Raw genomic sequence first — 9,217 nt, forward strand, 5'->3', positions numbered from 1 at the left:
ATCGATTTCTTTAGTTAAATTTTTTGTATGCCTTAGTGTGTGGTGATTGTATGATAGCCTAGTATTGGTTGTGCTTATTCGTCTTATAAGAGTCGCAAACTTGTAAGACAGCGTGTTAATTCTTAATAAAGCGACAGTGAATTTAAGGATTTAGAAGTTTCCATGCTAGCATAGGTTCATGTATAATTGTTAAGCATGATTCGCAGGTAATTTTACCCATCTTACTTGCCCTCTGTAATCATGATAGATAACTTGTGCTTTAAACCTTTATGTTGTCAAATTCTACAGACATTTAGGGTCTCAATATAATTGGTGTCTATTCAGCTTCTGTCTCTTTTTTGGATGTCTGTTAGTATGTTCTTCGTGCAACGACAGTTGGCGATTAATAGTTTCGTGTTATCCGATTAGTGTCATCACCATTGCATGCTAAGGTTAAGAACAATAAGGCTAGTGAATGAAGTATTTAATGAAGTTAGAATCCCATGTTTGTCTCATATAATTCACAACAATCTTTACTCTCTTAGTATAATCATTAGTATAATCATTAGTATAATCAGTAGTATAATTCGTAGTATAAACAACCCAAAATTTTTATCATTTTAACATTGGATAATAGCCATATCATCGGTGCATATTTGCATAAATTACATAAGTTAACTAATTCAGTCTCTGTGGGAATGAACTAAAAAAGATTCTATATTACTTGCGAACGCGTATACTTGCGTGAATTATTAGCGCGTGTTTTGCCCTAAAAAGTTTTTGGCGCCGCTGCCGGGGACTGCAGTGTTAACTAATAGTTTATGTGTTTGTCATCAGTGATCGTTAAAGTTCATTGACTCAGACATTGTTACTTACATACTTTTTCTTTCTTGTTTTCTTTCAGGTAATCTAGCGATCATTTATGCAAACGTGTTCACGAGTTTGTAGGAGAATTCTGGAAAAAGACGAGGAAGAAGTAGTAGTTGAATGTAGGGAAGTTTTTGAGGACGAAGAGAAATTAGCTGAAGAAGAGAAATTCAAAGAACCGCCTTTATTAGAGATGGAGGAGCAAGCAGATAATTCTAAGGCTTTGATGGACTTTTTTAAGCCGAAGATCAATGACATTCAGTCAAGCATCATTAGGCCAGCCATCAAGGCTAACACTTTTGAGATCAAGTCGAGCATGATTCAAATGATACATGACTCAGTTCAGTTTGGGGGTAATCCTATTGAAAACCCAAACATGCACATCAGGGATTTCATCGAGATCTATGACACTTTTAAGTTCAACAATGTGTTGAAGATGCCAATAGCTGCGACTATTCGCATTCTCTTTGAGGGATAAAGCGAAGTGTTGGTTACATTCTCTACCACCAAGGTCTATCACCAAATGGGAGGATCTTGCTTAAAATTTTCTCACTAAATTTTTTCCTATGGCGAAGACTGCTGCAATCAGGAATGCTCTTACTCATTTTGCTGAACAAACTGGTGAATCTCTGTGTGAGGCTTGGGATCTTTATAAGGAGATGCTAAGGAAGTGCTCACACCACGGCATGCCTGATTGGATGATCACAAACTATTTCTACAATGGTCTAGGTGCACATTCTAGACCTATGCTTGATGCAACATTTGGTGGAGCCTTATGGGCTAAAAGCTACAATGAAGCTTATGAGTTGATTGAGCTAATGGCGGCCAATGAATACCAGAATCCTATGCAAAGAATGTTTCAAGGGAAGGTAGCAATAATTCTGGAAGTGGATCAAGCTACTGCTATAGCTGCTCAACTACAAGCTTTGACGATGAAAGTGGACTCTCTGGCCAATTATAGAGTTAATCAGATTACCAGTGTTTGTGAACTTTATGCGGGAGCACATGAAACTGAGCAGTGTGCTATTTCTAGCGAATCAGCTCAATTTGTGAGCAACTTTCAGAGGTCACAACAACAAGCTCCAACCACTTATCATCCGAACAACCGTAATCATTCTAACTTCAGTTGGAGCAACAGTCAGAATGCGGTACAACAATCTTATCAGCCATATACAATAATGAAATATAACCCTCCTGGTATTCAACAACCGCAATATGCCCCAAAGCAACAACTTCAACTTCAGCAGCTACCTCAAGCTAACGAAAAATCTGAATTGGAGGAGTTGAGACTCATGTGTAAGAGCCAAGCTGCCTCTATCAAGACCTTGGAAAATCAAATTGGGCAAATTGTGAATGCCTTACTTAATCTCCAACCTGGCACGCTTCCAAATGATACTGAAGTTCCAGGAAAGAAGGAAGCTCATGAGCATGTTAAGGCAATTATATTGAGGTCTGGTAAGGTTGCGAATCCTGAAATAGCTAAAACACCAATTGCTGAAGTGGAGGCTGATGAAGAAGAAGAGCAGAAGGAAGCTAAAGTGGAATCAAGAAAGACTAATGTTGAGCACAATCCTCCTGAGGGTAATACAGGGGAGAAACATATCTATCCTCCACCTCCTTTTCCTAAGAGGATGCAAAAGAAGAAACTGGATAAGCAGTTTGCGAAGTTTTTGGAGGTGTTCAAGAAACTTCACATCAACATACCTTTCGCTGAAGCTCTTGAGCAAATGCCTAGTTACGTGAAATTTATGAAAGGTATTCTCTCTAGGAAGGTGAAGCTTGATGACTTAGAGATCGTTGCTCTCACAGAGGAATGCAGTGTTGTGCTGCAACAGAAATTGCCTCTGAAGCTTAAAGATCCTAGAAACTTCACTATTCCTTGGACCATTGGAAAGATGTCGTTCGATAAATGTCTATGTGACTTGGGAACTATCACAATCTGATGCCATTGTCAATCTTCAAAAAACCGGACTTGCCTGATCCAAAGCCTACATACATGACTTTGCAGTTGGCCGATCGTTCTATTACATATCCGCGAGGTATTGTGGAGGATGTATTGGTCAAGGTGGATAAACTCATTTTCCTGCTGATTTTGTAATTCTTGATTTCGAGGAGGATAAGAAGATTCCCATAATCTTGGGAAGGCCTTTCTTGGCGACTGGCTGAACCTTGATAGATGTGCAGAAAGGTGAGCTTACCATGTGAGTGATGGATCATGATGTGACTTTTAATGTGTTCAATGCCATGAAATTCTGTACAGAAAATGAGGAGTGTTTTAAGGTGGAAATGGTTGAAACTGTGGTTAATTCTGAGCTCGATCATTTTCTAAGGTCCGATGCCTTAGAGAAGGCCTTACTGGGGAATTCTGATAGTGAAGATGACGAGGGTGATGAGCACTTGCAATATTTGAATGCTTCTCCTTGGAAGAGAAAGATGGACATGCCTTTTGAATCTCTTGGATTAGAGGAATTAAAAAGTTCTCCGAAACGCCTCAAGCCATCTATTGAGGAAGCTCCTACTCTTGAGCTTAAGCCTTTACCTGAGCACTTGAGGTATGCATTTTTAGGTGAAGCATCTAATTTTCCTGTTATTATTGCATCTGACCTTTTAGGTACTGATGAGGAAAAGCAATTGAGGATTCTTAGAGAGTTCAAATCGGCAATTGGTTGGACTATAGCAGATATTAAGGGAATTAGCCCTTCTTATTTTATGCATAAAATTCTGCTAGAGGAAGGAAGCAAGCCTACTGTTGAGAAACAGAGAAGGCTAAATCCGATCATTAAAGAGGTTGTGAAGAAGGAAATTCTCAAATGGATAGATGCAAGAATTATCTATCCTATTTCTGAAAGTTCATGGGTGAGCCCGGTTCAGTGTGTGCCAAAGAAAGGTGGTATCACTGTGGTGGCTAATGAGAATAATGACCTTATTTCGACACGAACAATCATATGGTGGAGAGTTTGCATGGATTATAGGAAGCTGAACAAAGCCACAAGGAAAGATCACTTCCCTCTTCATTTTATTGATCAGATGCTTGATAGATTGGCTGGGCATGATTACTATTGTCTTCTGGATGGCTACTCAAGTTATAATCAGATTTGTATCGCTCTAGAGGATCAAGAAAAGACTACGTTCACATGTTCGTTTGGTACTTTTGCATTCCGCAGAGTTTCTTTTGGGCTATATGGAGCGCGAACCACTTTTCAGAGATATGTGATGGCTATCTTCTCTGACATGATTGGGAATAACGTAGAAGTGTTTATGGACAATTTCTTAGTCTTTGGAACATCTTACGATAAATGCTTGCATAATCTGGGTTTAGTATTGAAAAGGTGCGTTGAGACCAACTTGGTTCTTAATTGGGAGAAATGTCATTTTATGGTGTGCCAAGGCATCATTCTTGGGCACAAGGTTTCTAGCAAGGTTCTTGAGGTGAACAAAGCCAAGGTGGGGGTGATCGAAAATCTTCCTCCACCCATATCTGTTAAGGGAATTCGTAGTTTTCTTGGTCATGCAGGTTTCTATAGGCATTTCATCAAGGACTTCTCGAGGATTTCGAAGCCGTTGTGCAATTTGATAGAGAAAGACGTTCCTTTCAATTTTGATGATGAGTTCCTTGCTGCTTTTGAGACATTGAAGAAGAGCTTAATTACGGCACCTGTCATAACTGCACCTGATTGGTCTGAACCATTTGAAATGATGTGCGATGCAAGGGACTATGCAGTTGGAGCAGTTCTTGGGCAATGCAAGAAAAACATATTTCATGTAGTCTACTATGCTAGTAAGACTCTTAATGGTGCTCAACTGAATTAAACCACTACTGAGAAAGAACTTTTGGCTATCGTCTATGTTTTTGAGAAATTTCGATCATATCTCCTTAGGACGAAGGTGACAGTTTTCACTGATCACGCTGCAATTCGATATCTCATCTCGAAGAAGGACTCGAAGCCAAGACTGATTCGATGGGTTCTTTTACTTCAGGATTTGAGTTAGAGATCAAGGACATAATGGGGAATGAGAATCAAGTCGCCGATCATCTCTCACGTTTAGAGGATCCAATTGCTACTTCACAAGATAAATATTTGATTAATGAGTCTTTTCCCGGTGAGCAGTTATTTGGAATGCAAGCAAAAGAACCGTGGTTTGCAGATATTGTGAACTACCTTGTGAGTAATGTCATGCCTCCAGAATTGACTCCCGCTCAAAGGAAGAAGTTTCTACATGAAGTGAAGTGGTATATGTGGGATGAGCCGTTTCTTTTTCGCCAAGGAGCTAACCAAATCATCAAGAGATGTATTCCTTACAGCGAAACGGGGGGGGGGGATCTTGCGATATTGCCACTCAACGACTTATGGAGGACATTATGGTGGAGAAAAGATAACATCTCGTATTCTTCAAGCAGGTTTCTTTTGGCCAACATTGTTTAAGGATGCTCATCAGTTCATTTTAAAATGTGATCGATGTCAACGAGTGGGGAATATGTCTAAAAGGGATGAGATGCCTCTTAATGTGCTTCTCAAGGTCGAAGTCTTCGAGGTTTGGGGAATTGACTTCATGGGGCCATTTGTCTCATCTTGTAACAATCAGTACATCTTGTTAGCGGTTGATTATGTGTCGAAATGGGTTGAAGTTAAGGCGTTGCCAAAGAACGATGCTAAGGTAGTGCTTAATTTTCTTCACAAGCAGATTTTTACAAGATTTGGGACTCCAAGAGTCATAATCAGTGATGATAGGTCGTATTTCTGTAACCGCAAGTTTACTGCAATGATGAAAAGGTACAATGTGATTCATCGCGTTGCTATAGCTTACTATCCTCAGACTAATGGTCAAGCCTAGGTATCTAACAGAGAGATCAAGTGCATTCTAGAGAAGGTTGTGTGTCCATCGAGAACAGATTGGTCTTTGAAGCTTGATGAAGCTGTTTGGGCTTATAGAACAGCATACAAGACTCCGCTAGGAATGTCACCGTATCAGTTAGTTTATGGTAAGGGGTGCCATTTGCCGGTGGAGCTAGAGCATAAAGCGTATTGGGCTTTAAAGAAATTGGATCGGGATTTGGATGCAGGTGGTAAGAAGAGGATGCTTCAATTGAATGAGCTCGACGAGTTTTGACTTCAAGCTTATGAGAATAACAAAATGTATAAGGAGAAAGTGTAGAGGTGGCACGATCGGGGTCTAGTGCTCAAATCATTTGTGCCAGGATAACAAGTTCTTTTGTTCAACTCTCGTCTCCGTCTTTTTCCTGAAAAGTTGAAGTCAAGATGGTCAGGGCCGTTCATTATCAAAACTGTGTTTCCACATGGAGCGGTGGAGATTTTTGAGAATGATCCGGGCCAAGCATTCAAGGTTAATGGTCAGAGGTTGAAGCACTACTATGGTGACACGGCAAACCGTGAGGTGGTTAGTGCCGTTTTACTGTCCATTTGATCTCAAGTTCTACGTCAAGCTAACGACGTAAAGCAAGCACTTCTTGGGAGGCAACCCAAGTTTGTTGTACATTAGTAAGTAGAGGAAGCAAGAAAAAAAGAAAAAATCACAAAAAAAAATCAGAAAAAGAAAAAATTCAGGGCCAACTTCAGAAGCCTGGCGCGCCCGCACTGTCTAAGCGCGTGGCCACGCTGATTCCACAGAAACACGGCGCGCCCGCGCTAATACAGCGCGCGGCCGTGCCAGTTTGGCAGAAGTAGCGTGCGGCCGCGCCGTGTCCCGACTCTGGAAAAAAATAAAAGGCAGTTTAAGGGGGGAAACGGGAATTTTGTCCCAAAATCAATTCCCAACCGAATTTTACTCCCCCATATCCCATAATCGCCTCTCCAAATCAAACCCATTACTCCTATTATTCCCATAATCAAATCCCACTTCTATTCCATATATAATTCTCTTTTCACCACCTATATATACATACACCCCATACACAAACTTCTTCACCAATTCACAACTTCTCAAACATAAATTCTCTCTAATCAATTTCCATGGCATCCAAGAGACAAAGAACACAAGTTAGCAGCAGTACCACCGATTCATCAAGTGTGGGTGGTATAAGGACAAGGTTCTCTACTCCCGAGGCTGAAGCGGAGTATACTAGGCTTCTTTCGAAGCCAATCATCAATGAGTGAGGATTTCTGCCATCAGGGAAGGATGGTCAACTGTTGGAGATGATTCTTGAGATGGGCTGGGTTCCTATTTGCGAGGCATCTGCTGCTGTTCCCATGAGTGTGGTTCGCGAGTTCTATGCGAATGTCAAGGCCGAGAAGAATGGCTTCACTATGGTTCGAGGGAGGACGGTGGAGTATAGTGCAGAAGTGATCAGGACTGTGATTGAGCAGCCCGCAAGGAAGCCCAGGCAGGACACCTAGAACGATAAGATTCCAGAGGACTTTGATTTGGATTTTATTGTTGCTACTCTGTGCCAACCCGAAACTCACTAGAAGATCAAGAGGGGCACATTCACCGAGTATTTTACGTTCTCGGCTTCCAGCATGAACAGGTTTGCCCGTGCATGGAATGCTTTTATATGTACTAACATCATGCCATCTTCGCATGTGCATGAGATTACGGTGGAGCGTGCACGATTGTTTTGGGGAATTCTACAGGGTGATTATATAGATTTGGGGATGGTTATCTATCATAGGATTCTGAAGTTCTTGAGGGGAGCACTACGGGGTCTATTCCGTATGCGTCTGTGGTGATGAAGCTGTGCATGGCAGTTGGTGTGCATTAGCCCGCACATGAGCAGTTGCAGCTTCCGATTGCTCCTATCGACATCACTACTTTGGCAGCGATGTAGGAATGGGATGGAGGCAAGCCCGATCTGAAGGGGCTCGGGTATTCTTTTGACCACCTACCTGGTGGGAGGCCAGCTGCTGGTCAGGCGAGCAGGACTGCTGGAGATCTCAGCTAGGAGATGAAGGTGGACCATCGCAGCAGGCACAAGAGGAGGAGGAAGGAGCTGATATGGGAGCTGGTTTGAGGATGACGTCTGGTGAGGAGGATTGATGCTATGCATGACATCCACAGCAGGTTCGCACGAGACCTCACCCAGGCATTGGGGACAGCTTTTAGAGCCACCGGTGTTGACATCCAGTGGCCAGTTTTTGGTGAGGATTCCGTGTATCCGCCTCCGGACACACCTGCCACTCCATCCGTTGAGGGTGAGGAGCCTGACTCTGATTAGGTATGCCTGAATTCCTTACTATTACCTTCACCGAGGACAATAAATATTTTAAGGTTGGGGGTAGTAGTTGAAGAAATAGTTTGTGTGAGTCTCATATAGTTGCATATTCATGATAGTTTAGTTTATATAGTTTGCATATTTTGCCATGTAGTTTTTTTTTTATTTTTTTGATAGTTTTGATATTAGTTTGTTCATATAGTTCATGCATTTGCATTATAACATGATCCCTTAGATAATTTTTCCAGTTGACTTATGATATTAATGCTAGTGTAGTGATGTCTTGTTTAGAGATGTTAAGTCATATTAAGTTGATTTGCATGCTAGAGACACTTGCATTTCACTAAGTCTTATAGGTTATTTAAGTGCTAGATCATGATCATGGTTTGTTTGTTTGTCGAGGTTTAATCGCTTGTTTATATTTAAAATTTAGGATATTCTCTTAATAAGAAAATAACATGGATTTTTAGAAATTGGAGAATAATTGGATTTCATTGCTTGTTGTTGTGGCTAGATGTCAAATGGCTAGTAGCCGACTCATATTTATATGAGTAGTCTAGGGTTGAACGAGATGGAGTGAAACGCACTCGTTCAGAAAAAGAAAAAAAAGAAAAAAAAGGAGAAAAGAAAAAAAAGAAAAAAAAGAAGAAGATAATAAGTGTTATGTATAATTGATCACGAGTAGGCTCTTTAATACTCGAGTTATTAAGTTCTTAGGGGACTTTGTGCCTAGTGACCTAAGGCTTTTAGTCTGGGATCCGCTAACCAAACGCTCGCTACATGGGTACGATTGTATAAGTCTTTTGTGGACCTCACTCATTGCACGGTCAAATAAGCATATATGTGCTGTTTTCTTTTGAATAAAAGCTTGAATCCATTTAAAACTCCAATATAAGAATTGAAGTGTTATAAGTTATTTTGAGTCTATCTTTTTATTTTATTTATAACCTTGCGATTGCCTTGATGAGTAGTGAGCCATGATTAGTGATCTAGTTGCGGTAGTATATTGTAAGCATCTTCACACACGCACGTCTCTAGTTTGTACGTTGATTTGTATGATTTGATTGATCTTCATGCGAGTAACTGCATTTGTTGATATGTCGCTTATTGAGTAGTTGAGCTATTGTCACGCCCCAAATATTTACAAAAGACAATATCCGAGTAATTATATTAGTTAACAAAAGGAAGTAAATACATCCGAAT

General features: G+C 40.7%; 1 non-coding gene across 1 annotated transcript; it reads right to left on the reverse strand.

The window, feature by feature from the left end:
- Positions 1-1,427: 1,427 nt before the first annotated feature.
- Positions 1,428-1,534, reverse strand: LOC141681246 (small nucleolar RNA R71). Its single transcript, XR_012558686.1, has one exon. It is a non-coding gene; the product is annotated as a small nucleolar RNA R71 (small nucleolar RNA).
- Between the last annotated feature and the right edge of the window lie 7,683 nt (positions 1,535-9,217).

Source organism: Apium graveolens, chromosome 8 (assembly GCF_009905375.1).
Source record: "Apium graveolens cultivar Ventura chromosome 8, ASM990537v1, whole genome shotgun sequence".
Taxonomy (NCBI): domain Eukaryota; kingdom Viridiplantae; phylum Streptophyta; class Magnoliopsida; order Apiales; family Apiaceae; genus Apium; species Apium graveolens.